At 42.5% G+C, this 18,628-nt stretch overlaps 1 protein-coding gene across 1 annotated transcript in view; it reads right to left on the bottom strand.

Moving 5' to 3' along the window:
* The window catches only part of Fgd6 (FYVE, RhoGEF and PH domain containing 6), a 112,758-nt gene that overhangs the window by 84,013 nt on the left and 10,117 nt on the right, over nt 1–18,628 (bottom strand). The window lies entirely within an intron of this gene.

Genomic DNA, 18,628 nt, shown 5'->3' with positions numbered 1-18,628 from the left:
TATTGGAACCAAGAATGCTCGTTTTTGTACAGTTTTGCATGGGTATAGTTGGATAGGTACAAGAGGAAAGTTATAGCCTGTCAACTATAAAATATTTCCCACTGGCCTTTTAAGGGAAAGGATTGCTAGTCTGCCATATAATTACATCTGCTCTGAACCAAAACTACTAGTGTTTGGGTCTCAGCCTGCACTTACTGGTTTCATGAAATTTCAGTAAGTCTTTAACCTCTCGGTGCTTCAGTTTTTCTCATTCATAAAACAAGACAATAGTGGGCCTACCTATCAGAACTCTGTAAGGACTATGTGAATCAATACAAAGTAACTCACAAACACTGCTTTGGTACAGAGGGCTAGCCTGCCTCTCCTACATAGCATTACCTGTAATACTAAAGGGAAAACATGATTGCTGAAGACACTTAACATCCAGAAGCGGATAGATGACTACTTGAGAAGAGCCTCTGCACTATCCGTCATGTATGTGAAACTGCTCATCTCCGGTCTAAGCATCTGAGTCTAAGGCTCTGAGTAAAGAACTTCCTACTCTGAAGTCCGGCGAGCCTTGCAGCACATCTCCTAAGGCTCGGTGCTTAGTTTTGATGCTTCTGGGTTGCTTCTTACTCATACAGTAAAATCTCCAAGCTCTGCATTATACTGTCTCTTATTTCTAAAGGAATTTAGTCACTTTCCATTGGCTCACTTGGTGACATTCCACTATTTCATAAGCACATTCTTTGTCTCTCTCAGTATAATAATAATCACTTGGAAAAATGGTAACAGCAGCAAAGAGCCTTAGACCGACACTGAACAACATCCTATAACGTAACAAAGTTGCTGATTTCCTTCCCGATGTGAACATTTTGCAGAGTGCCCTTGTTCCTTCTAAAAACAGCGGAGAAGGCAAGAGATAATGAGCAGGCAGAAGCACGCACCATCCATCTATGCCTGTGGCACACGCTACTCTCCCTGATTACAAGCAGCCAGTTGGATGGGGCTTTGGACACAGACCTGTGCAGAGAAAGATGGGGCTCTGATCAGGCTATGTCAGCCTGTCTCTCTTTTCCTGTTCATCAAACAATAGACTCCCAGAGATAGTGTGACACCGCCTAAACTCCTAAACTTTCCATTAGTGCTAAAACTTTCCATATTAAAGAGAAAAACAAACCAATAGTCAAAGAAAAACAATTAAAGAAGAGACTTCTTTCTCCAGGGAAAGGGGAATGAAGAGAAGCTTTACCTTTTGTTTTATAAATTTTAAAAGTTCTATATAATTTTTATAATTAAGCTAACACAGAGTTTTAAAGTCCCCATTCTTCCTGCACAAGTTAACCAGTCTCGATTATTTTAAGCATTTCTCATTAATATTTTCTTTTTAAATATTTAAGGAAAGATCAAAGGCACAGCAGGTTGAAGGCAGGTATTCCCATTTGGTCTCCCTCACAAATGAGAAAAAAAAAAACAACCAACCAATCAGATCATGTTGCTATGTTCTGATAAGGCCACAGCAATCGTTTTTTTTCTGCATGGTGACTCTCTAAAGGAACTCTTCTAGTACCCTAGATCTTATCTATCTCAGCTCAAGATCAACGATCAATTCTTTGTATTTTGCAAGGTAAATGGAGGGAAGAAGAAATACTAGCAGTTGAGCATCAGATGATACAGTGACGTAGAAACATGCATCAGCTCCTTCGGGCTGCATTCCTAAACACAGGTTTGACTGACAGCATCCACCTGGAAGGCTCCAGCAGAGTAGCCAACAGAAACCTCTACTGGGACAAGATTTCAGTGGGCACAGAGAATAAATTCACTTGGAAAGTGACGACAACAGGTTCACAAAACACTTTTCCTTTTTGAAGAGGTTCCATAAGAATGAGTGTTTAGAGAACTGCTACCTTGTTCGTCTGATTCCTGATAGGTCTTGCTTTATGGTACAGTCTGCCTCCATGTGCTACAAAACCCACCTGGCTTAGTGCCCTACAGGTTATCAACCTAATACAGTGACACACAAAAAGGTTGCTAAGATCTCATTTTGGACTCTTATAGTGTGACAGAATTAACAGTTAACAGGGAATGACTTTAGATCAAAGCATACCTAAAGTAACTCTAGCGTCAGACAAGCTTTAAGCCTAGCTACAGTTGACACATTTGCTTATTTTTGTAATATTTGAATTCTGACCTAGTAAAAGATTTTACGTATGTTAATGAGTTCAAATACATTTCTTTCAGCCACAGAAGGCTTTTGCCCTTCTGAGATTTCTTTGATATTCTTCACTAAACATTGAGGCCAATTTTCTTTCCACATCGCCTGTTTGAAAGGTGACTGGGGGTGGGAGTCCTCTTATACAGCCAAAGCTTTCCTCAGATCTAGGAACCCTCAATCCTCCCACCTGTGCCTCTTGGGAGCCGACAACACACCAGGCTCTACTTTGCAAATCATTTTTTTAATAGTTTTTTGAAACAGGGTCTTACTCTGTAACATAGGCTGGTTGAGAACTTACTCTGCAGCCCAAGAATTAGAACAAACACCCAAGATTTTAAGAGGGAAGCTGTTGCAGTGGTTCTTTGAGTTGTTACCTTGACACAATCTGGAATCGCTGGGGAGAGAGTCTTGAGAAGGGATGTCTGCCTGAGGCCCGCCTATGAGCACCTTTGTTGGGGATCACCTTGATTATCTTAATTGATGTGGGAGGGCCCAGCCTAAAAGTGGGCAGGACTGTTCCCTGAGTTTGGTTCCTAGACTACATAAATATAGCACGAAAGCTGATACAGGAAGCATTCATTGCTTTACTCCTGATTACACGAGATAGATAGATAGATAGATAGATAGATAGATAGATAGATAGATAGATGTATATATGTACATGTATATGTCACATGTTATATATTATATACATGTTATATATGTACACACATGTGTATATGTGTATACACATGTGTATAAATATGTAAACATACACATATACACATTTTATATATATATACACACATATATACATATATGCATATATATGTGTATGTATGTATATATGTGTGCATATATGTGTGCATATATTTCACAAATGTCTTCTCACCAGGACATCTTGGTAAACTTGTTGCTAACTCCAAAACAATCTATGTAGGTTGTCTAGATTTTTTTTTCACTCCTATTCTTTGTATATGGAAGACATAGGCAGTTGTTTTATTTAAAATTAATTGCTTCAATCTTCAGAGGTTTTTTTTTTTAATTTTTGTTTTATCAGTGTTACAGCAGCACTTTCTAAATAGTACATGATGGTATCCTGAGGTCTGTCTTGGTTTTGCCCTTTTGTTTTTTATTGGCTTGACACCTGTTGGAGTCATCTGAGAAGAGGAACCTCAGTTGAGAAAATGTTTCCATTTGACTGGCCTTTAGGCAAATCTGGGGGCATTTTCCTGACCAGTGATTGATATGGAGGGCTCATCTCACTGCCCCTAGATGCATAGCCCTGAGTTCTGTAAGAAAGCATGCTGAGTTAGCTCTGAGTAAGCAGCACTCCCCCATGGCTTTTGTTTACTTCTACCTCCACAGCCTTGCCCTGGCTTCCCTCTGTAATGAAATGGGACCTGAGAGTTATAAAGTTGCTTTTGGTCACCATGCTTTATCACAACAATAGAAAAGTAAGAAGCACTATCTACATAAGACAATGTTAGAAACTGCTCTTCTGGTGTGAGAATTTAGATCAAGATGGTTTCCTCTGGGGTGCTGGGGAAGAGGAATAGTGGGGTGGGTAAACACAGTAGCTTTCTGTTTAACCATCCCACAGTACAGTCAGATGCTCCTTAGGAACTAGTAAGACTCCCTCTTCCCCAAAGAAACACTCTTTTAGCCGACAGCAGTAATTATCCCAATCAATGTAATGGCATTCCAAAATTAACAGATGTTTCCTGTGCATTCTGGAAGCCAGGCGGTGGGACACTAGTGTACTCAAAATGCAGCTAGACTCTGACCTCACACAAATAAAATAGTATTTAACCTCACTACCATTTGCAGAGATGAAATCGTCTCACATGTGCCAGTACCAGCTAGGGCGACTGGACACAGATGCTTGCAATGGCTCAGTACTGATGCTCCCATATTTGTGGCTGGGAAGGGAGATCAATGAAGTATCACAAAAGAATGGTAAGTTAGTGCTGTGTAACCCTTAACCACCTCGGAACACAGTATCATGCACTGCTTGGTATATAGTAAAAGTACAAGAAACACTTATTTTTATTGTAGTATGAACAGTATATGTGAAACAGCATGCTACGAGGGAGAGCAAAGACACAGACGCACAAGAATGTATGGCCATCCATCCCTTCAATTAACACTTAGTAAGTGACTACAATCTGCCAAAACCCATTCCAAACACTAGTGATAGAGTGATGTAACACAAAGCACCTCCCAAGGTCACGAAGGCCATGCTCTATAAGAGGCACAGTCATACAGAGATAAAGCACTGCTAGGAATGGGGAAACGGCAGGAAGAAAAAAGGAAACTGAGTAAATGGATAGAAAGAAACAAAGCATGAGTAGGAGTGTATCTGTTCCTCTTCCTGGAGCAGAAGAGGAAGGGCTAAGGGTGTGAGTCAGGGAGCAGAATGCTTGCCTGGCAGGCATGAGGCCCTGGGTTTACCATGGAGCACTGGACAAAACTGGGTGTGGTAGCCCAGCCCTGTCATTGCAGGTCTTGGGAGGTGAAGGCGAGAGAAGCTCAGGTTGAAGTCATCCTCTGGCACACAGTAAGTCTGAGGCCAACCTAGTCTACATGATATCCTGCCTAATAAGAAATGACAGAGTAAGCCCCAGTGTATACTAAAGGACGCCACTGAGTGAAGCCTGGGAAGGTAGGAAATAATGTCTGGGTAAGGACTTTAATATAAGACAGTGTAACAAGGCTGGAACTGTAACTAAGGGAACTGGCATGGTCAGTAGAGAGAGGTATTAAGATCAGAAGCCTGAAAGGCTGACTGCGGCCAGACACAAAAGGTCTTAAATACTAAAGAACAGAGCTAGGATGCTATTCGCTAGTGAGTGTGGTGCCAATGAAGTTTAGTAACAAAGTAAGTCTTAACTTAGAATGATGAACCGAGCTGGATAGATAGTGTGATCCCAACTCAGTAGGCTGGGGTAGGAAGATGGTGAGACTGAGCTGCATAAACTGATCATCTAAATCATTTCCTCAAAAAATAATAATACATTTAATAAAATAAACCAACAGCTCTCAAAACACACAGAGGAACAGGCATGGGGTGCCGAGGACAGCTTGGGATGTACCTTAATGGTCAGCATCTGTTTAGCATAAGAAAGGCCTGGGGTTTTACCCCAAGTACCATGAAAGAAAGAAAGAAAGAAAGAAAGAAAGAAAGAAAGAAAGAAAGAAAGAAAAGAGAAGAGAAAAGAAAAAGAAAAGAAGTGAAGCAGTGCCTTCCCCTAAGTGTATACACAAATGACAAACAAGGCATTGAAAGGGTATTCAACATTATTAGCAACCAAGAAAATGCAAACTAAAATCACATTAGGACATCATTACACACATATCACACTCTAAAAGCTAAAAATCAGTTAACAGTCACCTACTATTGGCCAACAAATGCCAAGACACTGGACCCCTGCCCCTCCCCTCACCAGATTCACATAGTGCTGCTGGAAACGTAACATGGTGCCCTTGCTCTGGAAAACAGCCAGATAATTTCTGGATTGGCAAAATGGCTCAGATAGTAAACAGCCTGCTGCTTGTCTAATGACATGAGTTAAATCCCTGGAACCACGTAAAGGTGGAAGGAGAAAGACCAATCACAAAGTTGTCTTCTGCCCTCCACACACACACACACACACACACACACACACACATCATATACACACAAAAATGAAAAATAAACTTTCAGACGGGGCTTGATAATTTCTTATAAAACTAAATATTAACCAAGTAAATGTATTGCTAGGGCTTTATCCAAGGGAATGAAAATATGTATCACTACAAAAACATGAACCCAAACAAATGTCCGTTACAGCTTTGTTTGTAAGAGCCAGACAGCAAAACCAGCCTGTGTATCGCTTGACTCAGCTACTACTCAGTGACAGTGATTTCGTAGAGGCTGGTTGACATATACAACTTGGATGGACCTCCAGAGAGCCATGATGAATGACAAAAGTCACATCCTGCACGGCTGCATTTTATCTATCGGGATAGCTGAAACGTCTTAAATGGATTAGCTGTTGCCAGGGATTGGGGAGAGAGGTGACAGAGGTATGGGTGGCTTTAAAAAGGCAAGGACAGAATCTGAGGAAACCTAAGCCTCAGTGAATTTTATCAAAGTCACTTCCTGGTTGTGATACTTTTTCTACAAAGTTTATAAAATGTTACCACTGAAGGTAAGGGACCACACTCAAGTATGCTTAGCTTCTGTCTCTCTCCCCTCTATTATTTCTTTGCTTCTTTTGAATCTATAACTGGATCAATAAAAATGTCCATGAACAGCAATAAACTATCATTTCCAGAGGCTAAGAGCGGCCTAAAGCACCTAAAGCATAGACAGGCGAGTCTATGCCTTTTGATTTCCCAGATTTTTTTTTTTTTTTTTTTTTTTTTTTTTTGGAGAAAGGGTCTGACTCTGAAGCCTTGGCTGGCCTAGAACTCAAGATGTAGAGCAAGCTGGCCTCAAACTCACAAAGATTTGCTGGCCTCTGCCTCTCAAGTGCTGGAATTAACGGGCTGGCTTAATAAACTTCCACTAAGGGAAAAAAAAAAAAAAAAAAAAGAGCCAGGTGCAGTGATTCATTGTGAGTCTTACATACAGAGCTCCAGGGCTATGTATACAGCAAGACCAGGTCTCAAAAAGAAAAAAGGTAAAACATGCCATTTTACTATCAATTTCATTTGTAAGTTACTATAAAAGTCCAACAAATAAAATCTAGAAATCCAACTGACTCTGAAGCATCTAATTAGTGAAGTAAGGGGGAACACCTGAAAGCATCCCCATTGGCAGTTAAAAGGTCACAATGGTTCCGTGAAAACCAGAGCCCTCCGAGAACAACTGTCTTTAGGCAGGAATCTCTAGCCATCCAGGACGGCCTGCAGATGAATGACATCTGAGTTCATCAGGCTCTTCCAAAGGCCAGAAAGGCAGCTCAGCACTGTCCCCTCTCCACCCTGTCAGAACCCATGAAATGTGGGAGAACAAGGAAGGCAGGAAGTGAGTTACATAAGGCAGTGACACACAGCGCACACTTGTGTCTACACCAGCAGACTAAACACAGCAGGACCCCATTCATACACCCTTCCACAGGAAGCATCTTGACCACCAGCCTAACAAACGTGGGCATTTCTAGGTAGGTTTTAATTTGGCTTAAATTGAGAAAAACATTACAAATCCATTGAAAGTCTGAATTACAGGGTATTTTAACTGAAATACAGTTTGAGTACTTTCATGTACCTGTATCTACCTAATTGGAGACAGTCTTATCCAGCTTACTTTAGAGAAACCTGTTACAACTAGCACAGTAATTAAAGTATGCAAATGTGTAAAAATACCCAAGAGGTGTGCACAGAGGTGATTTAAATATGACTTATGGCACGGATTTGCTTGAAATCAGACAGGCTGTGGTAACCTGAGCCTAGGCAGGATGAACCGTGCCAAATGAAAAGGTACAATGGGATAGACAATGACTGAACCCTCAACACACGTGTACACACATTCACGCACACACAATCATATGCACACAAGCACGCATGCACCACAGACATGCACACTCACAAGTACATGTGTGCACACACACATTCTCATGCACATACACACACACACACATGCACACACACTGTCACGGGCACATCCAATTGCATGCTCACAAGCATCCATGCACACAAACATGCACATGCTCACACATGCACACATCGAAGATGTACATCAGTTTCTACCTGATATGCCAAGGGGAGAAAAAGAAAGGAAAAACAAAATAGGTCATGAAGTGCCATCTTGGTCAATGGCAAGCACAGCAAACCTATGACAGGTGAGGTGAGTCACTGACCTACTTAAGCAGCCATAGCAGTAAGTCAAGGAACAGCTCTGAATCTATCCACTGGACACACACCTGCATCCAGTGTCCAGGTCCTAACCACGTAGTCACCTTCTGCCTCTCTGGGAGAAATATGCTACCATTTAGTTAAGCCCATTCTTGCCCACTAAGATAATAATGCTAGTGCCCCAGATGGCTACAGATAACAGCTTCGTGCTAGCATATGCCTAGCATCCTACTGCCTGGGAGGCTGAGGCAGGAGGGTCAAAGGTTTGAGGCCAGTCTGTTCTCCTCTCAAAAAAGACGAGGTGATATTATCTTGTTAGATAAGGTATTTTAGTCTTACAAAAGTATGTCCTTTGGGGAAATCTATATATAGTGATTAACTTTATTAAATAATCTGAGAACTTTAAGAGGTTGGAAAAAAAGTACCTGACAGCATGAATGAGGAACAGAAAACAACAGATTAAAATAGCAAGTCTTATGTAAGTCACAAATGTAAGTCACACATAATGCTCTCCGTGAATGACAGAAACCACATTTGACCTGCTTAGAGTGGCGGCTACCACTGAACAGACCAAACGGAAAACGTGGTATAATTCAGTTTCCAGAGTTTGAGGCACCTCTTGCCTGGCCATAAATACAACAATCACTAAGCTCTTCTTGCTTGAAGAAAATCTAGGCATTATGAATAGATCTGAAACAGGAATGGTTTTCCTTTATATCTCCTGGATAAAAAAAGGTCCCTGGTCCTCTACCAGTACCATAATCAAATATCAAAACCATGGCTCACAGTGAAGAATAACATGAAGAGCTAACGATCTGCATCAGTACACCACAGGATTAAGATCCATCTTACAGACTAATAGGAACTAAGTCATACATGCAACTGCTCCTAGCATCAGAAACGATAGCAGCTACTCTGGTTACACACCAACCCCATGGTATCTGATGTCAAGAGCATTTCTAGAGCTTGGGACTCCTTGGTTCTGACTTTTGGTAGGACAGAGGAAGCAATGCATTGAAGGATCAGGTAGTACAGGGAAAGAACGTGCTGTTAACATCTAATAGCATTGGGCATTTTTACATTTTTGAGCCAGGTTTGGTGGTATGCTGAGGCAGGAGGATGACTTGAACCTAGGAGTTTCAGCCTGAGCAACATAGTAACACACCCTCTAACTCTCACTCCAAATTGCATGCTGAAAAAGAGCCTGCTTAATTCAAACATTTGCCTCCCTAGCCTACTATCAATACCCGGGCTACATAATTCCTTGTTCCTGTGCAGCTGTGTGAAACCTCCTGCCTCTTAACTAGGTAATCGCATCTTTCCTAGCAGAACTGGGGGATGATGCAAGTCGGTCTGAATCTTCCCACCACCACTGAGCTTTCTAAGTCCTCTGACTTTCCCTAGAATGCTTCCACCAGCGTAAGAAGAAGGAAGTTTCCAAGCTCCAGGCTGGAGTCCTGGTCTTACAATTTCTCATCTTCCTGGTAGAGGAAAGTCCACGACTTTCCTTTGCTAAGATTTTGATTTCATTAGTGAGTAAAGAGGCTGATAAAGAAGCTTTGTAGCGACTCCTTTAGTTGTAAAATGCAGTATAAGTCTATGAGTATATGTAACCTAGAGCCACTAAAAGGTATAATTAATTTATTTTGAGCTACTTGATTGGGGGGGGGGATACTCCTTAATAGTTTCTTTACTCCAAAACTCCTGACTGACAGACTAAGATATCGAAAACTTCGGTCACCAAGTAAACCACACCTGGATTGGTAAACAAGCTCACCTGCCCTCCCTCCTGTTCCTCCCGTAGTCTGACCAGTGGTTGAACATACTGTCTTTTATCCTCTTCCTTAGACGTGTGGGGTAAGAGGCTAAAAGGCTTCTCATTAAAATCAAAAGCTCTCTATTTCTGACTGCTGATACATCCAAAGACCAGGAGAAAGGCAGGGGTGGAGGCACAAAGCAGCCTTCCCTGTACCGTCTCTGGTCTCTTGCAGCTGCCAAACCATCACAAATTCAGAACTACTTTGCAGATTTCAAAAGCCACAGTAAATCTATTCTTTATGTTTCAAATGATACCAGGATATGCCCCGGTGTGAACACCTATATAAATATTTTTCAAGAGGCTGACTCTGGCAAAATAAGCGATCTAACCAAAACACATGAAGTTTTCAACTGAATCCTCATGAGCCAAGAGTTGAACAAGCAGCCACACCACGTTGGATGTAAAAAGACTAAATACACTTGGTTTTCTTTGTATTTTAATCCAAACATTCAGGGGAAGCTGGCTTTCTGTGTTTGCTGCTTATTACTTAACTTTTCCTGTAGCAGAAACCAAACTACATGATGACTGGGAGACTTGAGGCCTCTGGCTTCAGCCCCTAATCCAGCTCCACTCCTGTCACTGTCACTTTCATACAACCTCTTGTCTTCTTTACTCTATAAATGGGTATAACGACACTGCAATTTACCCTCAAGTGGAACCAACAAGAATCTGTGTAAACAAAAAATTCTGAGAAACTGGGAAAGGTAACTACAGGAGACAGCTACACTTCCTGGAAATCACATCGAGGCACTTTACTCTACTGGGCCCTGCTTCTTCCTGTAACTTCTGTGACAAATTATCTTTGACAATGTCAAAACTACTTACAAACACTGTTTTTCCTATAGATCCACAAACAAAATGACCAGAGGCAGATCACACCACCAAAGCAATTTCACCCCACCACCAAGAAAAACAGTAGGCAGTTCTTCCTTTCTTTCTTTTACTCTCTTTTCTTGAAACAGGATCTCACTTATAGCCCAGGCTGGCCTTGAACTCAGCTCCCTGCCTCCATCAGCCAAGTGCTCTGATCATACCCAGCTTTGTGTTTACCCACAATGCCCAGCTTTGTGTTTACCCACAATGCCCAGCTTTGAGTTTACCCACAATGCCCAGCTTTGAGCTTCCCTTTGAATTCAGCATTTCCTTCAACTGACTGTGACTCTTCTTAGCTTACCCAAACCAATGTGCTATGATACAAACTATTTTCTGTACCTAAAATTTAGTCTTAAACCGGGCGGTGGTGGCGCACGCCTTTAATCCTAGCACTTGGGAGGCAGAGGCACGTGGATTTCTGAGTTTGAGGCCAGCCTAGTCTACAGAGTGAGTTCCAGGACAGCCAGGACTACACAGAGAAACCCTGTCTCAAAAAAACAAACAAACAAACAAAACAAAACAAAACAAAACAAAACAAAACAAAAATTTAGTCTTAAAAAAAAAGTCTTTTGAAGTAGAATGTCATATAGCCCAGGCTAGCCTGGAACTTGTTATACAACTGAAGATGGTTTTGAACTTCTGATCAGTTACTGTATCTACCTCAGGAGTACTAGAATTACAGCTATGATGACCATGTCTTTTTTTATGCAGTGTTGGGGATCGAACCCAGGGCCTGTGCTAAGTAAACACTTTTACCAACTGAGCAATGTCTCCGGCCCTAGTTTTATACGATTCTTAAATCCAGGCACTGTGGAACACACATGTAATCCCAGTACAGGGGAAACTGAGGCAGGAAGATTAAGTACAATCTGGGCTATGACACTGGAGTACAAGGCCAGATAGAGCTATAGAGCTACAGAGCAAGACCTTGCTCAACTGTACACCCCGACAAAAGAGGCATTAAAAGAAATAGGCTAACATAAACATCACACTTGTTTAATCCAAAAAGGCTTTCTCTAACAAATGCATCTCTGTGGTCCCCGGAAAAAGATGACAAAGTTTAAGGACTGTCTGGAAGAACACAGAAAGCTTACACAAGTCACGCACAAGCACGGTTGTTTCTTACAAATTCCGGAAAGGGGAAAATGCCCGTTCCCTTCTGTACAAACAGGACCCTGGATCTGGAATTCCCCTGAGCTACCCGGGCACCTTCAGGCCAAGCTCACCTTCCCCACTTCTTGCTAAGTAATCATTTCCTCATCACCCAAACCTACTTCAGGATCTACATTTCACAAAGTGAGACTGACCACTTTAGTACAGCAGAAACTGCTTCACAATGCTGGCTTCTGACTTCAGTCCTCCTGGGGACACGTTCCCAAATTAAACTGGTGGAGCAAGGCAGATGTGCCAGCGACCAGATTTCTTTGCCCCCCAAGCACTGCAATTCCTCAATTCCTTCTCTCTCTCTCTCTCTCTCTCTCTCTCTCTCTCTCTCTCTCTCCTTCTCTCTCTCTCTCTCTCTCTCTCCAGGGCCTCATGTAACCCAAGCTTGGTTATGTAGCTAAGAATGACTGAGAATTCAAGGTCCTCCTGCCTCTACTTTCCCATGTACTGGAATTACAGGAATACCCAGTTTGCATACATAATTCGTTGAAGGCCCGATGGGTAAAGACAAGTAGACAACTAATCAATGTGTGCATGAACCAAATCTATTAAGACATCTGCAACTCAGAATGGATTTTCAGAGTAGGAACAATGGAGTAGGAGTTAGGTTCCTAGTCGAATGTTAGAAGGCGGGGGAGCAGTCTGGAGAGATGGCTCAGTAGTTAAGAGCATTGGTCACTCTTACAGAACCCAGGCTCAATTCCCACTACCCATACGGTGGCTTATAAGCATCGGTAACTCCAGATCTTATGCCCTTTTCTGACTTCCATGGGTACCAGGCATGCACATGATGTACGGGTACCAGGCATGCACACAATGTACATACATAGAGGGAAAACATCCATAAAATATATTTAAATATACACATAAAATTTTAAATCTAAAAATTAAAGTTAGAAAGGTAATGACAAGAAAAATGAATATGTAATTTGAAAGAAACACAATGGGAAGTGACAGAAAATAAGACTGTGGCATTCATAAACTGAGAAATCATACTCGTGACTCTTGGTAGAAAAGGCTAAAGTGTACCAGTATTGACAAATAAACTAATCAAGGCAGCACTGTAATTTCTGAGCTAAATGACTAGTTTTCTGCCTCTGAGTTTGTTTAGAGTTTTTTTTTTCCCTTAATTTATGCATTTGTATGACTGTATGCCACACGTGTGCCATACAGGCCATAAAAGGGTGAACAATCCCTGGAGCAGGAGTGACAGGCAGCTGTGAGCCATCTGGCATAGGTACTATGCAACTGAACTCTGACACCTCTGAGCAGTGAGTACTCTTAATAACTAAGCCTTCCCTCTAGCTCCCCGTGGCTCAGTTCTTAATTGGAAAGCATAAAAGACTGGAGAGATGGGTTGGTGGGTAATGCCTGCCACACAAGCTGCGGGACCTGAGTTCGAAACCCTAGAACTCACATAAAGCTGACACGGTAGCATGCTCATCTCATCTGTAATCCCAGTGCTATGCTGACACAGATGGAAGCAGAGACAAGAGAATCCCTGGAACCCTGGAGGCCTCCCAGCCTGGTGTTCATAAGGTGGACAGTAAACACTGACACCAGAGGTTGTCCTCTGACCTCTACATGTATACATACACTTGTACCATGTGAACAACACACACAGACCCACACATGTGCACGAGGGCTTGCTTAAATCTCCGGCTAACACACGCTTCTAAAAGGGTTAAAGACAGGCTGATTTTGATGATGCTGCACACCGATAATTTGAGAGCTTAAGAGGTTGATCTGGAAGGATCTTTGGTTTGAGACCAGCCTGGACTACATGAGGAGATTCTGCCTCAAACAAAGTGTAAGACTGCCAACTACCTGAAAGCAGGTATTTGATAAAACATTGATCTATCTACTCTGACAGAAAGCAAACAAACAATGAGATGCGAGTGAATAAGACTGTACAATTTACTAATTCCTAATGTCTACTTTAAAAGTAAGAGGAGAGCGTCACTGGGAGTAAAATGTGACCCTTCTACCACAGTGTCAAATATAGGGTAAGGATGTAAACAAAGAGGTTTGCCAAAACTGTGTGACTATGACACGCAGAGTTAAAGAGGCATACAAATTTTGATATTTCCTGAATCTAAAAATAACTCACAGGAAGGGCCGCTGTTAAAATATTATACGTCCCACCCCCACCACCTACGAGTTGTTTATGGTCTTACCTGTGACATGACAACATTAAAAACTGCTCGTTAGTGCAATTAATTTATCGTTTGTTTATTGTTTGATCACATTACTGAAATCTAACAATACCACCAGATGGTAAACGCAGTCAGATGTCTGCTAGACCAGGACTGCCAATTTACAGTACACACGCCCCGTGAAGCTCTAGTAAGCACTGTATTAAGCCCAACTCCATGCTTAACATGCAGAGAAATAACCAGCCCAAAATAGTGTTCAGCCTTCATCACTACTGATGTTATACAGATTAGCAAAAAAAGAAATCATTCTGACGTCTATTTGCTTTATTTTTAAATTCTGTTTCTGGAAGACATAAGAGATAGATAACAAACTTGTTGAGGCTGGGACCTCTGGGCAGGTTCAAGGAACGATTCATATTTCTAATCCTACTTCTGTCTGGGTTTTTCACTGGGCTTCTCCCTCCAGAGTACCACTAACATGCCCTTTCTGTAGTTATAAAAACAGGACCCATCAGCTCCTGAAAGCCAAGTCTGGTCCTGTCTACTTCATAAAAAGACTGGCTCAAGTATCAACACATCTGTAAGGCTGTCTCTGTCTGCTTTTGTTGTCTGAGCACTATACCTAGGTCCCTGGGCAAGTACTGAATCACTGAACTGCATCTCTCAGCCCAGAGTGACCCTCGGTACCCTGTCAAGCAGTACAACTGTCAATAAAAATACCATGTGCTGTAATCACCTGTTACCTCACTCAAGGGAGGGGGTCCTTGCTAGTAAACACTGAATGCACACACTTGCTTAATATCCATGGGGTGGGGGAGTAATCGGACAGTTTACTAAATTACTTAAATAATTTTCTAAGTGCCTATGAGAACAAACCAAGACATCCCAAGAAAAATCTGGAACGTTTCCAGGCAAAGCTTCCCCCTCCCCACCCCCACCCCCAGAATCAAGTAATCTGCTTCAGTTTCAATGAGGGAAATTTCCGTATTTGAATGCTATTGCTTTGCTGGCTGTTTCTTCTACAGTTAGGTAACATCAATAACCTAAATCTTAGAACGTTCCCTATGAAACCAAGCTTCCTGGATAGAAGCAGCAGCTGGAAAGTCAACCATCTGTACCCTGTGAAACAGACATGTGTGCTGCCTGCTGTTTCAGGGTTGTGATGTCTGAGACACTTTGGGGAAGAAGTCTTACCCCAGCCCTGAATGGTGACCCAATTATAATCCTAACATCCCAGCAACAGGAACAAGTATTTGCATTCAAAGAGTTTAAATAGTAGCAAGATAGCTACTGCAACTGTACCCTCCACAAGGTCCCAGGGTTCCAGTGGTCCAACACTGTGTTTTGGCAGGAAGGGAAACTTTTTTTTTTTTTTTTTTTTTTTTTTAAGTAGACAGGATCAGACTTGGCTTTCAGGAGCTGATGGGTCCTGTTTTCATAACCATAGAACAGCATGTTAGTGGCAAAGTTTGAGGCCAGCCTGTGCTATGAAGACTTCTAAGGCTATCCTGGTCTAAAATCCCGGCTCAAAAGAAAAATAAAACAAACAAAACAAACTGCCCCCAAACACTGGAACATTCCAGAGTGACTCACATCCTACTTCCAAAGAAATTACTTCTAAGACACGAGAGCAGTAGGCGAGCGGTGACACACGTGGCTTACGTTTCTATATCTAGAGGGCCTCTTCCTCCCTCCTGTACCTTCAGAGTCCCCTCTTCATTCATCCTTCCAATTCTGAGGCTTCCCACTACCTCTCCTTACCCTCTTCCCTCCTCTCTAGGTACCACTCACCCCAGCCTGAGCTCAGAAAAGCTCTGTTTACAGAGAAGAAACGGTAGGCAGGATAGACATTATAAGAGAGGAGGAAGTAAAGAAGCCCTTTGCTTACTAAACAGCCACCCCACCCTTCCCTCCTTATCACTCCCTGTGCTTTAACACTAGCCCTCACAGCAAGCTTGGCCAGGCCCCCTAATTTCCTCATTCCACAAACCCTGCTGAGTCGCCAGCTATTCCTCAGAGATAACAGGAGCTCAATCCCACCTCAGTCACAGCTTGCCTCCCACAGGATCACACAGAAAGGTTAAGAAAGTTCACCTGGGCCTGGCAGTGGTGGCCCACGCCTTGAATCCCAGCACCTGGGATACAGAAGCAGGTAGGTCTGGGAGTTCTAGGCCAGCCTGGTCTACACAGCCAGAACTACACAGAGAAACCCTGTCTGGAAAAAGAAACAAAACAACAACAAAACCCAAAATCTTGACCTCCGTTTCCAACATTATTCTTTGGGAAAAACGATGGGTTACAATTGTGAATTTTAGACTATAACCCTAATCAGAATTTGGGACAGCCTATTGTTTAAATATTTCCTGATAAATGACAAAATGGGTTATAGACTTATAAATATTCAGACTTTTAAACATCTATGTTTTAAAGATGACCACTGGGATAACTCTGAATTGGCCAAACAGATTTACTTATCCACAATTTGGTTGCTTAAGTATCCAGACTCCAAGGCTAGTGACACTCTAACCCAGAGCCCCAGAGAAGATCCGGATTCCCTTCCCTGAGGGCTGAGACACTGTAGACACTTTCCTGATGACTCTCAGAGAGAACCTGAACACGCCAGGCAAGTAAGTACTAGACTGTTAAACTACATGCCCAGCCAGCATCCTGCGTTTTGAATGACTTATTCCAAGTCACAGGTCTCCATTTTCAGCAAACAGACCCACCTTTGGGATTTCCACTAGACTCTTCTCGGCTCTGTCTTTCATCTACCTCACTTCATTGTTCCAGGATCCTTCCCAGGAAGGCTTTGCATTCTGCTTTCTCTGACTAGTCAACTAGAAAGGAACATTCTCTCAGGCTTTAGTCTATGACTGAGGGCTTTGGATTGCGCTGGCACATTTTAGGTCTCCTAAAGCCCACTGAGAACCCCCTGTTCATGGCTTAAACCAAACCTCTCTGTGGAATTCAGACTTCAAAAGGGGAAGTTGCCCACCCTCCACCAGGTTGTCCTAGACAGCCTGTAGCCCGTCCGATGCCACCCGTGGCTTCCTGTGGTCTCCAGAAAGAGCCCACCTTAGGAATCCCTGACCAGGTACACCAGTTGGTCATCTACATTAGCTGCTCTAAACCTGCTTCCCCTCAAGGCTGCAGTAGGCTAGACAAACGAATTCCAGAGGTGAGGGATCCACCCATGTCAGAGATAGGGGTAAACCCTCAAGATGAAAGCTGAGAGCCAAGAGGGAACAAACCCCAAAGGTCAAGCCTCCCATTAAAAAAAAAAAAGTACCATAGCCAAGGATAGCAGTGTGCACTAACAGACACGTGCATAAAGGATGTATTTAACAAAAGCATGTTTAAAAAGACCAAGAAAGTTGCTTCATGGGTAGACTATCACACATATGAAAACATAAATTCTTCAAATAGTTGGATATCAAGTGTGCCAAAATATTTACTCTAAGGAAGAAGTCTTTGCATATATACTAACATTTAGGAGTAGACATATAAACATATTGAAGTCAGCCATGAAGAAAAAAAAAAAAACAGGCAAAGGAATTTAAGCTTTTTACAGGTAAAAAGAGGAAAGGTAAAGATTGTGATTTTTAAAAAAAACATGAGAGCATCTGAAAATTAATATAACTCAAAACAATGTGCATCACTTGGTGTTCCAACTTGCTTGATGTCTTAGTCACAGTTTCTATTCCTGCACAAACATCATGACCAAGAAGCAAGTTGAGGAGGAAAGGGTTATTCAGCTTACACTTCCACATTGCTGTTCATCACCAAAGGAAGTCAGGCCTGGAACTCAAATAGGGCAGGAACCTGAAGGCAGGAGCTGATGCAGAGGCCATGGAGGGATGTTACTTACTGGCTTGCTTCTCCTGGCTTGCTCAGCTTACTTTCTTATAGAACCCAGGACTACCAACCCAGGGATGGCACCACCCACAATGGACTCTCCCACCCGTGATCACTAATTGAGAAAATGCCTTACATCTGGATCTCATGGAGGCATTTCCTCAAGGGAAGGTCCTTTCTCTGTGATAACTCCAGCTTGTGTCAAGTTAACACACAAAACCAGCCAGTACACTTGACAATTTTATTTATTAAACTCACTCACTAATTCTCACCTCCTCTTTGGAGCCCCACTATGTGATAGGTATGTTAGTGTTTCTACAAGTCACATTTGAAGGCTTGAGTGCTTGGATAATCTGAAGGCGACACAATACAAGAAAAACGCTGTAAAGGCCAGCTCTGCAGCCCCAGAGAGATGGGGGAGGGGCTTCCTCTGCCTCCTCATCCCTTTCCTCCTGTGCCCATGCCACACCTACTAGGCTCCTTGTCTAACCTGACGCAGAATAAAAAGAGAGAACCGGAACTCTTCAGGACACTTGAAACTAAACATCATGCAGCCACTGTTAAGCTGTCCATGCTCCAGTGAGTAACTTCCCATTCACTCACATCCATGCGAGCAACCGTAACTAAATTTAGGAGGGCACATGAAAACGATGTCCCCACAAACCAAAAGGACATGAAAATAGGGAGGGGTGAACTAATGGAGAAGAAGAAAGGGGTCAGTGGGAGGAGAGAGAGATGCAGCAG

Source organism: Arvicanthis niloticus, chromosome 22, assembly GCF_011762505.2.
Source record: "Arvicanthis niloticus isolate mArvNil1 chromosome 22, mArvNil1.pat.X, whole genome shotgun sequence".
NCBI classification, from domain to species: Eukaryota; Metazoa; Chordata; class Mammalia; order Rodentia; family Muridae; genus Arvicanthis; species Arvicanthis niloticus.
The sequence above is the reverse complement of the archived record's forward strand: the minus strand, read 5'-3'. Positions and strand labels throughout refer to the sequence as shown.